A 19,825-nucleotide genomic window follows, 5' to 3' on the forward strand; every position below is an offset into this window, starting at 1 on the left:
TGATAAGTGGATATCTTATACCCTTTTTCATAGCATTTTCATAGTGTTTTTAGTAATATTTTATTAAGTTTTAGTATGTTTTAGTGAAAAATTCATCCTTTGGATGCTACTTTGAGTTTTGTGGTTTTCTATGATTTTAAGAGATTTTTGGGCAAATTTGGCAAGATCCTGTTCAAAGACGAAGAAAGGATAGCGGATGCTGTCAAATCCTGATCTCCGTGCATTCCAACAAGCATATCTTGAGCTACAGAGGTCCAATTGATACGGTCTCAATGGCTTTGGAAAGATAACTTCCAGAGCTTTCCAACAATATATAATATTCTATACTTCTCTTCTAGATCACTGCCCAAAATTGGTGTTGAACGTCCACATCTGGAGTTTAACGCCTAAGAAGGACCAGCCTCCAACGTTGAATGCCCAAGACTGGCGTTCAACGCCATCCAGGGAGCAAAAGGAAGCAAGTCACCTCCTAATGGGTGTTCAACGCCCATTCTCCAAGTTGAACGCCAGGCTTGGACGAAGCACTCAACCAAAGTGGGCCCAAAGCGTATTTTAGCACTCCTTAGCTCATGCAGTCTTATCTTTGTACTTTTTAATTTAAAATTAACATTTCTTAGGGTTAGTATTTCCTATTTAAAGGGGATATCACTTAGGATTAAGTATCAAAGAATTCACGAATTGATAGAGATATCTTCTCTATTTTCTTTGTACATTATGAACAACTAAACCTCCTAGGTTAAGGTGAGGAGCTCTGCTTGTCCTATGGATTAATATTATTACTTCTCTATTTTAATATATGTTTGATTCCATTCTATGATGTATTGTCGTTCTTCATCTAAACGAATCTGGGGTGGAACAAAAGTATGACCCCTTATTCTACATGAGTTCTTGCGAGTCCTGACCCGGATAATATTGAGCTATAGCTTGAAAATACATCTCCTAAACCAACAAGTTATCTGGGCTAATTGAGATATGTGACATATAATCTCGTTAGTTATGAGTAATTGAGGTTTCTGTGGTGCTGAGGCTAGAATATTGAGCTTCATTCTCCGATCCGAAAGATCTGACCTTGTCTGTGGCATTTTAAGTAGGATCAAGGGAGAGTAAATTGTGTGAGCTTCATCCTCGTTCATATTAAATGACCATTGACAACGGCGTTTGATGTGGATTAGAGGAGATTAATTGATCATGATCAATGGCGTTAATCACTTACAGCTTTGCCATAGAATGAATCATTCATTGTTAAAGTAGTCAGTAAGAAGTATTAATCCGGAAAGATAAAGCATCTCCATAGCCTTAACCAAATTTGCATTATTGTTTCTACATCAATTCCTTACTGCTTTCTTTAATATTTTGTTTTATGCGCCTACAACAACAACTACTATCTTTCTATTCGCCTGACTAAGATCTGCAGGATAACCATTGCTTGCTCAATCTAACAATCCTCTTGGGATCGACCCTCACTCACCTGAGGTATTACTTGGACGACCCGGTGCACTTGCTGGTGAAGTTGTGCGAGTTCAATTTTGCGTACCAGCTATTAAGCACATACTTGATAAGAACTAACTTTTCAACTTTGTTGAGTACTTTTGCTTTCCAAAGATTGAGCTTCTCTTCCACCTTATCTATAATTGGTTTCCAGGTCTTCGCCAGCCAAGGATTTGCTCCTAAGGAGATCCCCAAGTATCTTACAGGTAGAATAGCTTCCGTACATCCTAGTAACCCACACATATTTCTCACCCACTCTGGCTCTCAATTGACCAAGATCAAATTTGATTTGTCAAAGTTAATACTCAGGCTAGACATGAGTTCATAACATCGTAGGAGCCTTTCATAATTCAAAATTGTCTCAGTCTTTGGTGGGCAAAACAAAATAGTGTCATCTACAAATTGGAGATGTAAGAGTTTTATGTTATCTCTCCTAAATATACACCCATTCCTGACTATCTCTCCCACCATCCTATGCAATACATCAACAACAAGAACAAACAGGAATGGAGATAGATGATCTCCTTGTCTTAGACTTCTCTCCATTTTGAATGGCTTAGATGGTGACCCATTAATCAGAACTGATATAGAGACTATACTTACACATTTCTTCACCCATGCCTTCCATTTATGACCAAAGCCCATCTGTTGTAACACAATATCCACAAAACTCCACCTGACCTTGTCATATGCCTTTTGAAAATCTAGCTTTATAATCGCCGCCTTCTTCTTATGCATCCTCAACAACTGAACCGTTTCACATGCAATGAGAGTACGGTCGTGTATTTTCCAACTCTTCACAAAAGCACTATGTGTCTCTCCCACTAATCTTGGCATCATTGAACTCATCCTTCTCACCAATACCTTCGATATCACCTTGTACATACATCCAACTATACTAATTGGCCTAAGGTCTTTGATCTCCTTGGCACCTACAAACATTGGAGCTAACGTCACCCAAGTTACATTCACATCCGTTGATAAGTTGGTACTTTGGAAAAATCCTAATATAGATGTAGTGAATTCATGACCAATCTCATCCTAACACTTCTTGATAAAGTTTATGTTATACCCGTCATTGCCTAGAGCTTTAGTCGACTCATAATCCCAAATAGCCTTTTTCATTTCCTCAGCAGAGGGCATTACTTCCAATGCTGTAGCCTCTTCTCCATTTATCTTCATCACTAGCCCTTCCCGAAAACCAATCATTGGGGCATATTCCTGCCAATACAAAGCTTTATAGAACCCTCTAATTGCGACCTTTATTCTAGCCTGATTCCGTACCAACCTCCCATGAGGTAAAAGTGCATTGATTCTATTGTTCCTCCTTCTAGCCGAGACTACTTGATGAAAGTATCTAGTATTCTTATCCACATCCCTTGTATACCGAGATCGAGACATTTGCTTCCAATGATTTTCCTTCCGAATATACCATTACTCACAGCATCTCACCAAGGCCTTGCGTCTAGCCTACATCGTACCATCATATGCGCCATCACTTACTATATCATTAATCTTTTTTATCTCATCCTCAAATCTCTTTATTCTATTATCTATGTCACCAAAGTTGTCTCTATGCCATCTTCTCAAAGGTACTGTCAGCACCTTCAACTTGCTAGTGAATTGAGCATCCCCCAAGTTTTTCCATTCTTCTTTTACCATCCTCAAAAAACCATCGTGTGTGAACCAAGCATCTAAACTTCTAACTGGTCTTGGCCTCCCCTCACCCTTGTATCTTCAACAATCAACGGGCAGTGATCTGATAGCACTTGAGGTCCACCTCCTAGGCGAGTATCCAAAAATGCTTCAATCCAGTCTACACTGACCAGAACCCTATCAATGAGGCTACACTGTTGACCCCTGAACCACATGAACTTACGATCATTAAGGGGTAGGTCCATCAGATGCATATCCTGTACCCAAAACTTAAACTCTTTCGCAGACACCGGTAACCTACTCGCTCCTTTCCTTTCCTCCACTTGCATTATTTCACTGAAATCCCCCATGAAGTAAAAAGGCACCTGACACAATCCCACAATATAACTCAACTCCTCCCACGTCACAAGTTTGTCTGCTCACACATGCGTTTCGTACACCAAGCAAAACACACAATTAAAATTATTATTAGTCATCACTGACGATTAGATTCTTGCTAGTAAAGAAATTCACAAATAAGTTCTCGTTGCTAGTATAGTTTCTAAACCAACGAAAAATTCTTTCGTGCAAAAGTTTTGGTTATCACTTAAGCAAATCCAATAAAATTAATAACCGAAGTATTTAAACCTCGGGTCGTCTTCTCAAGGAATTGTAGGGAGGTGTATTTATTATTGGTTATGGGTTTTTGTTTTCCGAGAAATTTTAAGAGTTGAATAACAGAAATAAATAATTGTAAATTAACGCAATAAAAATTAAAAGAGATTTATATATTCTAATTAAAAAGCCTTGAATGGAAGAATGATTAATTGGAAGTTCTATCCTTGTTGTAATTCTCTCAGGTGTAGTATAAAGAGGTTGTTGTTTTCACTTAGTTAACCCATACTAAATAAAGGAAAGTCAAGTGATTGAGCTAACTCTTATTCGCAAATCCTAGTCCTCTCCCTTGGGAAGGTCTAGCGTTAGTAAATAGAGAATTAGCCAACAACTTCTAATTTAACTATCCACTTGAGCATTCCAACTCAAGTGTCTCCTCTTAATCAATTCATCAATTAAAGCTAAGAATGTGAAAAGCTAAATTAAAATCATAAATCTGGAATACCTCAAATTGCATTTAAACATAAATTCAAATCTAACATGAAGAGTTCATAAGCCAAATTGGCTAAATAAGTAATTACCAAGTGAAATAGCGCAACTAAAGTAATAGAGTAAATAAAAGTAGATGAGAGAAACTAAATTTAAAAGAACATAGAACCTGAAATGCAGAAGAAGTAAACCTAACCTTTAAGAGAAATTCTAATCCTAAATCCTAAGAGAGAGGAGAGAGCCTCTCTCTCTCTAAAGCTACATCTAAAACCTAAAATTGTAAATTATGAATGTTGTGTTGATGAATGAATGGATTCTCCCACTTTATAGCCTCTACTATGTGTTTTCTGGGCCAAAAACTGGGTCAAAAACAGCCCAGAAATCACCGGGGGCGAATTCTGATCCGTACAGGTTGCTGATTTTTCTGCAGAACAATGCGTGCGCATGATTCACGCATACATGTCATTTTATTTTACGGCCACTATAACAAATTATATATCATTTCAAAGTCCCGAATGTTATCTTTCCAAAGCAACTGAAACCACCTCATTTGGACCTCTGTAGCTCAAGTTATGACCGTTTGAGTGCGAAGATGTCAGACTGGACAGCTTAGTAATTTCTTCAACTTCTTGTATTTCTTCCACTTTTGCATGCTTTCTTTCCATTCTATAAGCCAATCCTGCCTTATAAATCCTGAAATCACTTAACACACATATCAAGACATCGAATGGTATAAAGGGAGAATTAATATTTGGTAATTTAAAGGCCCAGGAAACATGTTTTCAATCATAGCACAAGATTAGGAAGGAAAATGTAAAACCATGCAATTTATATAAATAAGTGAGTAAAGAGTTGATAAAAATCACTCAAATTAGTACAAGATAAACTATAAAATAGTGGTTTATCAATCTCCCCACACTTAAACATTAGCATGTCCTCATGCTTAGCTCAAGGAGATTAAAAGACTAAATAGGGGAAAGTAAGACTCATGCAATGCAATGCAACCTATGTATGTGAATGCAACTATATGATAAAATGATTTTGCCTACTTGGTTAAAAGTAAATAAGTTCTTCAAGAAAAATATAAATCAAATATCACTAATTAAAACTCATGCAGTAAAAACAAGTAAACTTGTAAGAAGACAACTCATGAAAGCAGGGAACACAGGATCAAGTATCCCTCACTGATAGTATATGTGCACTCTAATCACTCAAGTGTATAGGGTAATCACTCTATTCTTCTCTAATCATGCTTTGTAAACCTTTGTTCTTCATCTAACCAATCAACAAATATTTAGTATACCAATGCAAACATCATGAGGTCTTTTCAAGGTTGTAATGAGGCTAAGGCAAAGGTGAGGGTATATATATGGCCAAGTAAGCTATAAATTGAATCTTTGATTAGTCTAAGATCTCATCTAACATATACATACTCTATACAACTCTAAAATTATGCTTAGCTACCCAAAATTCCCACTTTTTCATCTCATACTCATGCATCAACCTTTCTTTTAATTTTTATCACATATGCATTGATCTTTTCCTTAACTTTAACTTAGCATTGGGGCAATTTTGTCCCCTTATTTATTTACTTATTTATTGAATATTTTTTTGGATTTTTTTCTCTTTTTTTTTATTTTTTTATTTTTTATTTTTTATTTATTTTTTATTTTTTAAATAGAAAAATAAACATAACTTATCAATGCATATGAATTTTTAATTTTTCTGGTCTCACATGAGTAGGTACCCAAATTCCCAATATTTTGTCAATGAAACATTATACACTTTCTTCAACCCAAGTTCTCACAGTTCTCCACACTTAATTGACACACAATCTCTATCTTAAACTAACCAAAGATTCAATTTGGGGTAATTAATTTATTTTTCTGCTTAAGGCTAGTGATGTGGTAAAATATAGAACAAATGGGGATTAAAATGCTCAAAGTAGCTAACAAAGGTAAATGAAAGGGTATGCTATTTGGGATAAGTGAGCAAAAACAAATGATGGCCTCAATCATATGCAAGCATGTAAATACACTAAATAATGGACATATAAAATGGAACAAAATAAAGATCACAATTATAGAGAAGTAAACACACAAGAATTAAAATATTATGGTTAAATAATATAACTATATAAATAAGCTCAAAATCTCACAGGTTGTGTGTTCTTAGCTATAATTCATGTTCCAATTTACAATCTTCAAACAAGTTTAACACAAAAGTTTTGATTTAAATTAGTAAAATTTTTCAAAAACAGGGTCTTAAAAAAGAAAATATTACTTCAACCAAGTAGTAACTAAATATATAAAATCAAACAAACATGCAATTAAACATGCAAATGCAACAATGAACTAACAAATAAAATAAAATATTGGTATTGAGAAGAAAATAACTAACCCATGGAGATTGGTATCGACCTCCCCACACTTAAAGATTGCACCGTCCTCGGTGCATGCTAAGATGTGCAAGTGGACGGGTTGCTATACTGATGCTTTTCTCCAAAGATTGTGCAGATGGAACTTGTTTGTTGTCCATGTAAAGGTTTTCCGTTTCCCTTCCTCAGTGGCCATCCTGAAAGAAGAGGAAAAAGAAGAAAAGTAACCCAGGAATAAAGAGAAGAAAATAAATAAAGTATGGGTGGGTTAATGCCAAATAATGGGGGTCTCAATTACATGGTAGCTACAACATGCAAGTGACAAAATAATAGAAGCACATGGCATACCAGTGGTGCAAAATTTGCAACAAAGGGGAGGAGTGTGGGTAATGAAAGACATTATAAGTTCATATCAATATAAGAGGAGTACAAGTATCATAAAAAATTAGCATTGATTTAAATAATACTGCCCAATCAGAATAAAACAAGTCATGAAGCACCAGGATAATTCAAGAGAAGATGCAACAGTTAAATAAGAAAATTTAACACCAACGGAATAATAATAAATTTAGAAAAGAAAATAAAAATATGCACAAAATTAAAATGTAATGAATGAAAGTATGCAAATGCAATAGGAAAAATAGAATGAAAGAGAATAATGATGAGAAGGTAAATAAACGAAGAAAAAGAAAGTAAGAAAGGAGGAAGAAAGAAAGAGAAAAGAGAGAAGAAAGGAGAAAAAGAATGGATAATAAAGAAGAAAGAAGAGAAAGAAAGAAGAAAGAAATAAGGATTAGAAAAGAAAAGATAAGAAAAGTGGCGGCGCAGGGATTTGGTGGTGTTGCGCTAGTGACGCACACGCGTACTCCACGTGTACGCGTGGGTCGCAAAAAATGGAAGGTAACGCGTGGGCATTGGTCACACGTACACGTGACCGTGTTTGTGCTACTCGCACGAAGGCATCCTTGCACGCGCACAACTCTCTGTTTGTCTTGGGGTGTGTGCCAAAATAACATGTGATGCGTGCACGTCATTGACGCGTACGCGTGAGTGGTCAGAATTTGAAAATGGCGCACACGCGTACGCGTGGGTGAATTTGTGCCTTGGGCACAGTGGCCGCACCAGGCCAGCACAACTTTCGGCCTGACACCTCTTTACACCGATTTTCCTAGGTCACGCATGCGTGTCATTGACGCGTACGCGTGAAGCGCCAAATGTTCAAAATGACGCGCACGCGTGAGGGACGCGTGCGCATGGTGATGCTTTTGCGATTGGCACACTTTTTGCATTGCTCCCACGCAACTCTCTGCCACTTTTTTTCACTTCTCTCTTTCTTTTTTTTATATGCAGTATGCAGAATGCAAAATGCAGATGCTGATGGAGACATTATGAATGAACACTAAGAAAATTAAAATAAAATAAAACTGAGAATAAAACAAAATAAAATAAAACTAAGACTGAAAAAGAACGATCATACCATGGTGGGTTGTCTCCCACCTAGCACTTTTAGTTAAAGTCCTTAAGTTGGACATTTGATGAGCTCCCTGTTATGGTGGCTTGTGCTTGAACTCATCCATGAATCCCCACCAATGTTTGTAATTCCAATGGCCACCGGGATCCCACACTAGTTGCATAAAGCCTTCAAGCAAGTTAAAGCAAGTGACAAGGCCGCAAGAGTGCTGATTGCCAGAATGAATTCTGGGGTCCCAAATCTTGCTTTTGCACCCGTCTTCTTGTTGATTATCATTTTTTCACTTGGGTGGTGAACAATTGGAATTCTCACTGAGGCATCCAAACAATTTTCTAGACCCATTCAATTGAGAATTATACCAACCTTTGTACTTCAATTTGGAGCATGCAACCATATTGAACCTTGCATGGTAATTCCTACCACTAACCATTTCCCTCTTACTCTTAAAGCCACAAAGAGCTCTAAGTTGCCTATCCGTCTCAAGCAAAGCATATTCAAGTGGGCTACTTAAGCTTAGAGATGAAAGATTTACCCACTTGAATGAAGGAATCGACGGTGATGGCTTTGGGGGAGAGGTCTCCAACAATTTTGGCAAGGTGATTTCCAGCTCCATTCCCTTGAGCTCTTCCTTGACAACTTCCACCTCCTTGCAAGCTTCTTCAATTTCAACCTCTTCCTCTTGGTAGCATTCTTCCAATTCGATATCTTCTTCATTGTTCACCAAAGGCATGGGAGGTTGTGCTTCTTCTTCTTTAATCTCCATGTCAAGTCCAATGGGAGAGGATTCAAATGTAGATAAGAATTCATTAATGATTAAATCCATCTCTTGATCATCCCCTTCAAAGTCTTCAACCACGATATGCCTTGGAGGTTGTACACCCTCCTCAACATCAAATTCAAACTCCTTAGAAGGGGGCTCTATGACTGGGCTTTCCCATGGACGTTCCGCATCTTCTAAGTCTTTGACCATTTCTTCCTCTTTAACGATTATGGCTTCCTCCAATTGTTCCAATACAAAGTCATGCTGCTCACTGTCCACCAGAGTTTCTAGCTTCTCCTTTATGCTGTGTTCTTCAGTAGATTCTCCACATGAAGCCATGTGGGTTCCTTGAGTGTCCGAACGTCGGGAAGCTAATTGATTTATCGCTTGTTCCAGTTGATGAAGGGTTGCATGAAATTGATCTACTGTTTTCTTGAGAAGAGACTATGATTCTTGGGTCGATGGATATGGACATGGTGCATATGGAAGTGGTGGTTCTTGGGAGTAATTGGGCTGGAATTAGGGTGGATAAGGGTTAGGTTCATATGGAGGTGAATGGTGGAAGGGGGCTTGTGAGTTTGGTGGTTTAGAGTTATGTTGAGGAGGTGGTTCATAAGCATATGGTGGGGATTGTTGGTATCCACAAGGGGTCCACCATATTCATCATCTTGGTACGCTCCCTGGAATGGCTCTTGACCATAGTAATTTGGTGGAGGTGGTTTGTCATGAAAAGGTCCACCATAACTATTGTCTTGGTATGTATCATAGAATGGTTGTTGGTTATAGTGCATTGGAGGGGGTTGTTGCCAAGAGGGTTGATCAAATCCTTGTGGCTCCTCCCATCTTTGATTCTTCCAACCTTGATGCCTATTTTTATTATAGTTTCCATTTCTTACAACAACATTGGAACCAAACTTAAAGCCAGAGGGGTGAGAATTCATAGTAGCAATTAAAGATAAAAATTAATAAATATTAATAAAAATAAACTCCTAAAACTAGAAACCCTAAAAAAAGAAATGAAAAAGAAAATATTTACAATAACCAATAATAAGGCACACATTTGCAATTCCCCGGCAACGGCGCCATTTTTGACGATTAGATTCTTGCTAGTAAAGAAATTCACAAATAAGTTCTTGTTTCTAGTATAGTTTCTAAACCAACAGAAAATCCTTTCGTGCAAAAGTTTTGGTTGTCACTTAAGCAAACCCAATAAAATTAATAAACGAAGTATTTAAACCTCGGGTCATCTTCTCAAGGATTTGCAGGGAGGTGTATTTATTATTGGTTATGGGTTTTTGTTTTCTGAGAAATTTTAAGAGTTGAATAACAGAAATAAATAATTGTAAATTAACGCAATGACAATTAAAAGAGATTTATATATTCTAATTAAAAAGCCTTGAATGGAAGAATGATTAATTGGAAGTTCTATCCTTGTTGGAATTCTCTCAAGTGTAGTACAAAGAGGTTGTTGTTTTCACTTAGTTAACCCTTACTAAATAAAGGAAAGTCAAGTGATTGAGCTAACTCTTATTCGTAAATCCTAGTCCTCTCCCTTGGGAAGGTCTAGCGTTAGTAAATAGAGAATTAGCCAACAATTTCCAATTTAACTATCCACTTGAGCATTCCAACTCAAATGTCTCCTCTTAATCAATTCATCAATTAAAGCTAAGAATGTAAAAAGCTAAATTAAAATCATAAATCTGGAATACCTCAAATTGCATTTAAACATAAATTCAAATCTAACATGAAGAGTTCATAAGCCAAATTGGCTAAATAAGTAATTACCAAGTGAAATAGAGCAACTAAAGTAATAGAGTAAATAAAAGTAGATAAGAAAAACTAAATTTAAAAGAACATAGAACCTGGAATACAGAAGAAGTAAACCTAACCTTTAAGAGAAATCCTAATCCTAAATCCTAAGAGAGAGAGGAGAGAGCCTCTCTCTCTCTAAAACTACATCTAAAACCTAAAATTATGAATAATGAATATTGTGTGTTGAATGAATGGATTTTCCCACTTTATAGCCTCTAATATGTGTTTTCTGGGCCGAGAATTGGGCCAAAAACATCCCAGAAATTGCCGGGGGCAAATTTTGCCATGTGCAGGTCGCTGATTTTTCTGTAGAATGACGCGTTCGCATGATTCATGCATTCGTGTCGTTTTGATTTACGGCCACTATAGAAAATTATATATCATTTCGAAGCCCCGGATGTTATCTTTCCAACGCAACTAGAACCACATCATTTGGATCTCTGTAGCTCAAGTTATGACCGTTTGTGTGCAAAGAGGTCAGGCTAGACAGCTTAGCAATTTCTTCAACTTCTTGTATTTCTTCCACTTTTACATGCTTCCTTTCCATCCTCTGAGCCATTCCTGCCCTGAAAACCCTAAAATCACTTAACACACTTATCACGGTATCGAATAGTAATAAGAGAGGATTAATATTAGCAAATATAAAGCCCAAAGAAGCATGTATTCAATCATAGCACAAAATCCGGAAGAAAAAAGTAAAACCATGCAAATAGTATGAATAAGTGGGTAAAGAGTTGATAAAAACCACTCAATTGAGTACAAGATAAACCATAGAATAGTGGTTTAAGAGAAATCTTAATCCTAAATCCTACGAGAGAGGAGAGAACCTCTCTCTCTCTAAAGCTACATCTAAAACCTAAAATTGTGAATTATGAATGTTGTGTTGATGAATGAATAGATTCCCCCACTTTATAGCCTCTAATATGTGTTTTTTGGGCCGAGAACTGGGCCAAAAATAGCCCAGAAATCGCTGGGGGCAAATTTTGCCACATGTAGGTCGCTGATTTTTCTGCAGAACGACGCGTGAGCATGATTCATGCGTGCGCATCATTTTTCTGTACGGCCACTATAGCTAATTATATATCATTTTGAAGTCTTGGATGTTGTCTTTCCAATGCAACTAGAAGCGCCTTATTTGGACCTCTGTAGCTCAAGTTATGACCGTTTGAGTGCGAAGAGGTCAGGCTGGACAACTTAGTAATTTCTTCAACTTCTTGTATTTCTTCCACTTTTGCATGCTTCCTTTCCATTCTGTAAGCCATTATTGCCTTATAAATCCTGAAATCACTTAACACACATATCAAGGCATCGAATGGTATAAAGGGAGAATTAATATTTGGTAATTTAAAGGCCCAGGAAACATGTTTTCAATCATAGCACAAGATTAGGAAGGAAAATGTAAAACCATGCAATTTATATGAATAAGTGAGTAAAGAGTTGATAAAAACCACTCAAATTAGCACAAGATAAACCATAAAATAGTGGTTTATCAATCACTCCCTCCATACACAACCATCACTCTCCTTTATAGCAATTACTTACTTTAAATAGCATACCATCCCATATTAATAGTAAACTTCCAGAAGCACCTACAGATTCCATATATTCCCAACCCACCATGTCATTTCTCAAAATACGTACTATATCAAATTTAGTCAACACTTCTCTCTTATTTTCAATCAACTCTAACATGTTCAATCTACAATTCTTTTTCGGATCTTTTACCATAATCAACTTTCCATCACCTCCTAACCCCAAATATTCTAACAACTATAAATCATTTAAAAATATTTTTATACACCTTATTACGGTTCTTAGGTATGCTTCTTCTCACTTTTTCTTTCTATTTTGCCAACCTCCTTCTGTTTACAATTTTCTCATTCTGAGCTTGAAGGATTGCCATGATATCTTCTTCTTCATTATGTAAAACTGCACCAGATTCCACTGCTAGCTCCTAAGTCTTCCTATTTTCCTTCATTTGTTTCTCCCACTTTAGGCTTTCATCATTCATCACGTTTTCATGCTCTTGGTTAGTTCTGGATCTAGCCTACTCGTTATCACAACCTTCACCATTTGCATACTGTGCCAAGCAAGCTGTCACTGTCTCTGGTATTACATCTTCTTCTTCGCCTCCTGCCTTTACTAGATTGGAACTCCTCTTCTTAGTGTGATTAAATGGCACATTAGTGGTTGTATCGATTCTATATCATGTGTTTGTAAAACACCTAGCATTGCCATATTAGCCCAGAGAGATGTTGGTACAGACCCTAAATATGAAGGATAAGCCATTAAATGATTATAAGCACTGTGGTTAAACATGGGATTGTAACTACCCTGTGTACCTGACGAAGGTATCCAGGAGGAGACAATGGATTATATAAAGGGTTGTTTCTTATGGCGGCTCCTCCTCCACAACCTACAATACTTGGATTTTCATAAGATGGTGAACAGTTAGATGGTAACTCATATAGATGCCAAGGAGAGGGGGAAGTGAATGGGATTCCTTCTGAAACTCTTATTGGATTAGTTCTTCGACTTATACTGGCCATTGGAGATGTTGACTCGACCTCTGGCCTTCTTATAACATCTTCTGCGGGTTGTCCAGAGTCATTATTCTACGTATCCGTTGAGGTGGAAGCTCTATCAAACATTCTTACTAGCTTTCCACTACGCAATTGCATACAACAAGTGACACTAAATTTGCCCAAGGTCCCACTAGGCATGCTAATTTGCTTTGCTCCATTTTTGTTTGACCATCGATTGCAGGTGTCAATCAAGTTTGTATCAAAATCTCAATTCGAAGAGCAAATACGACTCCTCTAAAGAAGTGAGCTCGACCCGAGACTTACTAACTTAGTGTCCTTAGTGTTGAAGTTGGCTTGCAACAATAAATTTCACATGTGATACTTGAGCATTCTTATAATAAAAATAATCTAATAGAATATAACTTGAAAAAGAATAATTATACTGAATAAACTTAATAATTTAAAAGGGTATGATTAAAATAACAAAATAAAATAATAAACAGTTCAAAATTTAAGTAGATAAATATACTAAAAAACAAGTAATAAAATAAAATAAAATGAGTTGACTTTAAACACTCACATATACTTGCACTCTATGACTCACTACCAAAAACATCGTTAAAATTGACGGCTAAGCTGTTGATAATATTAAAAATCGACGGTGAAAGTGGTTGCTATTAAGCTTGTCGATTTTTTAAAATTCTAATAAAATCGACAATATTTCCGTCTATAATATGAGTTTGAGAATTTTACGTTTTTACTAAAATTGACAACGTTGTGTCGATATTATTATATAAAATCGACAACATTTCTATCGATATTTGATTCAATAAAATTGATAATATTTCCGTCTATAATATGAGTTTGAGAATTTTACATGCTTAATAAAATCGGCAACCTTGCCGTCGATATTATTGCATAAAATCGACAACATTTCTGTCAATATTTGATTCAATAAAATTGACACAATGGCCGTCGATTTAATTATTTAGATACCGACAAATTCTTTGTCAATATTTTGTTTTTTTATCTATTTTAAATTTAAAAAGCGACAACGCTACCGTTGATTTTAATAGCTATATTTTTTAATTATTTTTTTATTTGAAAATAGTAAACAATTAATGTAAATAAACTTTTAAATATAGAAATAAAATTTATACAAAATATTAGATAACAAGACAAATAAAATTTTAAATATAAAAATAAAATTAGGGTAATATGAAAAGTTACACCTAGTATCCAATCATTCTTAGAGTAAGGGTTCACAAACCTTCTAGCTACCATCTGCATGTGGGTTGGATCACTGAATACTTAATAAAAAGTGAATAAAGAGAGATTTAAAAATAGGTTGTAGGGGTGTTATAGCTAGGTACCTTTCTAGCTACCTCCCAATTTTCATCTTTAATCAAGATGGGTGCTCCAAGTATAACAACTCTTTCCACTAGTCCGGCTGTATAAGTTAGCACAGTATAAAGGTTTCATAAACCAAAAACTAATCTAATTTTCTAATACATATGAAAACCAAGAGACGATGATATTCTAGATTACCGTTGTTCCCAATGAAAAACCTATTAGTGTCACAGGCCTGGACCATAAATAAAAAGCTACAAAATTTATCGGATTATATAGTGAGGCAATAGTATAATCAATCTTTTTGTTGTGACATTAGCTGGTGTTACCTGTTTCCCTACAAGCCTTTCAGCAAGACATCAGCAAGCACCTTACCTACCTTGTCTGATCTGTTCCAACAAAGAGGATTACCAGGCTAAATATGATTAAAAATTTTAAAAAATCAATAAAACTTGATTCACAATTCACAAGATCGGATCACTAGGGGAAAGTAATTACACCAAGATATTAAGGAGATTTTTTTTAACCTAAATAAAAGAAATAATTTCCTCAGGCGAAGAAAAATTTATCAAAGAAGATGATTGGACCAGAATATATCAGTAGATATAGATATAATGAAACCATAATATTGAATCGTTAAGATGATGAGTATCGCTAGAAGCCTATAACTGAAGATTCAAAGCAACTGAGCCTCTATCCTTGTAAGAAATTTCTAGGCTAACTGTGTGTGCTGTTTTTGAACAGCCATCGTGCTATATGCATGAATATATTTTATCTATTGACAGAAGTGTTACAACCAAGAAACATAACCAACCTATCCACTGCAATCGCCCATCTGCTGTCTATAAACTCAAATGCAGTAACTAAAGTTGTAGGCCACGCTAATGCTGACACAAGAGTACTTAGTACTGTCAGTATGGCACCATCTTTCATTAACTCGAGCATAATTTCTACAATATTGACCAGTAAATACTTTTAATTAGAATATATCAAATATATTTAACTCTTAAGTAAAAAATAAAATAAAATAAAATATAGGGTTCAACAAAGCTACTTGATCTGATTCAGTTTTGGATGACAGTGCTTAGTGCAATCAAAATTCGCGACTCATATTGAAGCACATACCTACACAGACAGGATAATAAATACAGCAACTGAAATATTGAAAATGAAACTTTTAACTTAAAGCACATGGGATTTTAAATTCCTCTAAAATATTAAATTAGGCATGCTATTGATATAAAAAAATAAGGATCACAAACTTGGGTTGTTTTGACAAGTTACACGCATTATTCATTTATAGAATAATAATACACTACATAAATGCCACTAAATAATTTTTCATTTCTGTGTAAGAGTAGAGAATGCCTTAGTAGATGAACCATTTTAAGTGAGTGCAGTAGTAGCAGCATCACTCAATTGTTTGATTCTCTTTCTCATTTCCAAACCTTCTTCATTCTCCTCCATCATTCTCTTTATTACTCTTGTAATTTCCTCTCTTTTCACTATCCGATCTTCATCATTATCAACCTTCTCTGGTTTCACTGCCACTTTAAGCACATCTTTGAGCAACACTGCATTCATTCTCTGCTCAACAAACAATGGCCATACAATCATGGGAACACCATGGACAATACTCTCTAGAATTGAGTTCCAACCGCAATGACTCAAGAAAGCATTGATCACATTTAATTTTGACATCGTTAAATTAACCGGTTAAATAAACGTGACTAGTGGCGGGTTTTAGTAAGGGAAGATTAATGGATCTATATGCTACGAGGCTTAAAGGTAAGTTTATGTTCAAGGATATGTTCTAAGCTAGTATTTGGTCTTGGTAACATGAATTGAAGTAGCAAAGTCGCGCTTTCGGTTACATAAATATCTTGGTATATGATAATGATATGTAAATGAGAAGATATATATGTGTGACATGCTTTATTTGTGTATGAAGAAAATCTTATGCCCTAAGCTGTTCAAGCTGTGATGTTAATGGTTTGATGAACCAGAAGGGATTAAGAGAGGGGGAGAAATAAGTTCTTCTCATTGTTGAAGAGAATGAAAAATTCTCTTAGAAAATATTTGTTGAGTTATTACACCTTATATACTATGTACTCTTTATGTACTCTCACTAAAAAAATAATTACAATGGTAAGCCTATTATTGATAAAGAGATAATCTAGGTAACACCCTCCCGCAAGCGAAAATTGTGTAAATCTAACAATCCTAGCTTGGAAACATTAGCAAGAAAAGGACCCGGTGGCAGAGCTTTGGTAAGAAAATCAGCAAGTTGATCCTTAAAATGAACTGTCATAAGATGAATGAGACCAGACAAATGCTTTTCACGAACAATGTGGCAGTCCACTTCAATGTGTTTGGTTCTTTCATGAAAGATGGGATTATTGGTAATGTAAATGGCTGACTGGTTGTCACAGAATAGAGTGATAGACTTTTGAAGCGGCAAACCAATGAAATCCATTAAGAAAGATAACCAACTAGCTTCACAAGTGGCAACAGCAAGAGACCTATATTCAGCTTCTGCAGAGGACTTGGCAACTGTGGTTTGCTTTTTACTCTTCCAGCTAATGAGAGAGTTTCCAAGCATGAAGCAATAACCAGAAACGGAGCAACGAGTATCAGCATAGGTAGCCTAGTCAGCATCAGCAAATCTAGTAAGATACAGATTAGAAGTAGTGGAGAAGAAGAGACCAGTTGTAGGTCGGCCTTTTAAATATCAGAGTACGCGAAAATCAGCCTGTAGGTGAGAAATGGTTGCACAGTCCAAAAATTGGCTCAAACGTCCCACAACATAAGAGATACCGAGTCTAGTGTTTGTGAAGTAAAGGAGTCGGCCGATGAGCTGTCTGTAAACAGTATTGTTTGTTAAAATGGTACCTAATTCCTTTGAGAGTTTCTGACTATAATCAAATGGGGTAGAGAGAGTCTTGCAATCTAGATAACCAAAATCCCTGAGAAGGTCCATGGTGTAATTCCGTTGATAAATGTGAATTCTAGAGTTAGAGCGTACTACTTCCATTCCCAAGAAGTATTTGAGATCACCAAGATCCTTTATTTTGAATTTTTCATCCAAATTTTGCTTGATGGAATTAATTTCACCAATGTCATTCCCGGTTATAACCAAGTCATCAACATATACTAGAATGGCAGTGAAGCTTTCAGATTGTTTCTTGATAAAGAGTGAATGATCATAAAAAAACTGCTTATAACCAGCATCCACAAGAGCCTGAGTAAGCTTAATGTTCCATTGCCTGCTTGCTTTCTTAAGCTCATATAGAGATTTTTGCAATTTACAAACCAAACCTGGTTGTGACACAGCCAAATCGGGTGGTATCTTCATATAAACTTCCTTGTCCAAATCTCCATGAAGGAAGGCAGTGTTGACGTCCAGCTGTTTCAAATGCCATTTCTTTGCCGTTGCTAATGCTAACATTACTCGTAGGGTAGTTATTTTGACAAATGGACCAAAAGTATCACCATAATCTACTCCTTGCACTTGAGTGAATCCTTTTGCAACTAGCCTCTCTTTGTGCCTCTCTATGGTGCCATCGAAATTGAATTTTACCCAAAAAATCCATTTGCAACCCACATCCGTCTTGTCTTTTGGGAGTTCAGTGAGACACCGAGTTTTATTCTGATCTAGAGCTGTTAATTCATATTGTATTGCCTTTCTCCAACATTCATGTGCAGCCGCTTCCTCATAAGTGCTAGGTTCTTGATTTGAGGTGATGGCTAGAGAAAGTGACTTATATTTTGGGGTTAGTTTATCATATGACAAGTGTTGTGAGATAGGATATAAAGAGTTAGAGTTGGCAAAGTTGCTAGAGTGAGCTGTGTGGGTTGTCATACAATGATAGTCCTTCAAATAAGCAGGCGGTTTCTTGACTCTTTCTGACTTTCTAGTAATGCAGTCATGTGTGATGTCAGAGTGTTGTGATGCAGGTGCATTATTAGTGTGTGGTGTGTGATACACCCTTATTTTATGATTCATCTTGTGCTCAATTAAGTGTTTTTGTCAATTCTTCACCCACTTATTCATAAGATTTGCATGGTTTTATAATTCCTTCCTTATTTTATGATATATGTGAAAACATGTTTCCTATGCTTTAAAAAATATTTATTTTAATTGTCCTTTATTACCATTCGATGCCGTGATCTGCGTGTTAAGTAATTTCAGGCTTCATAGGGTAGGAATGGCTTAAAAGACAGAAAGGAAACAAGCAAAAATGGAAGGAACGCATAAAATGGAATTTTGAGGAAAATGGCAGCGACGCGCACGTATGGACGACGCGGACGCGTGCCTAGCGCAAAATGCAAGCGACGCGAATGCATGGACGACACGGACGCGTGCCTAGTGTAAAACGCAAGCGACGCGTACGCGTGACAAGGAAAATCTCCAACTGACGCGCACGTGTGACAGACGCAACGTGCAGAAAATTGCAGAAGTCGCCCCCAGCGATTTTTGGACCCTTTTTCGGCCCAAATCCAAGCCCAGAAACACAGAATAGAAGCATTCATAATACACAATTTTAGGTTTTAGATGTAGTTCTTTACAGAGAGAGGCTCTCTCCTCTCTCTTAGGTTTTAGAATTAGGATTCATCTTAGTTTATGGTTATTTCTTCATTCCAGGTTCAATGTTCCTATACTTTATGTTCTCTTCTACTTTATTCATTCTATTACTTTAGTTGATTACTTGATGTTGCCAATTTGGTTTATGACCTATGTTTAATTTTATTTTCTATTTAATATAAATTGAGGTATTTCAGATTTATGATTGTTTCCTTCTGTTTATGATATAATTAATTTAGATTTTTCCCCTTTTGGCTTTGGTTGAGTAATTGGTGACACTTGAGTTGTCAAACTCCTTTGTGATTGATAATTAGAATTTGCTGATTGGTTTGGATCCCTCTAAAGCTAGTCTTTCCTTAGGAGTTGACTAGGACTTGAGGAATCAAATTGATTAGTCCACTTGACTTTTCTTTATTTAGTAAGGGTTAACTAAGTGGGAGCAGTGAACAATTCTCATCACTAGTGATAAGGATAACTAGGACAGGATTTCCAGTTCTCAAACCTTGCCAAGAGCTTTATTAGTTATTAATTTAATTTCTTGCAATTTATTTTCCTTGTTCCTTATTTCAAAAACCCTAAAAAGATACAATCTCATAACCAATAATAAATCATACTTCCCTGCAATTCCTTGAGAAGACGACCCGAGGTTTAAATACTTCGGTTATAAATTTTATTGGGTTTTGTTACTTGTGATAACCAAATTTTTGTACGAAAGGAT

The sequence above is a fragment of the Arachis hypogaea genome, chromosome 13 (genome assembly GCF_003086295.3).
Source record: "Arachis hypogaea cultivar Tifrunner chromosome 13, arahy.Tifrunner.gnm2.J5K5, whole genome shotgun sequence".
NCBI classification, from domain to species: domain Eukaryota; kingdom Viridiplantae; phylum Streptophyta; class Magnoliopsida; order Fabales; family Fabaceae; genus Arachis; species Arachis hypogaea.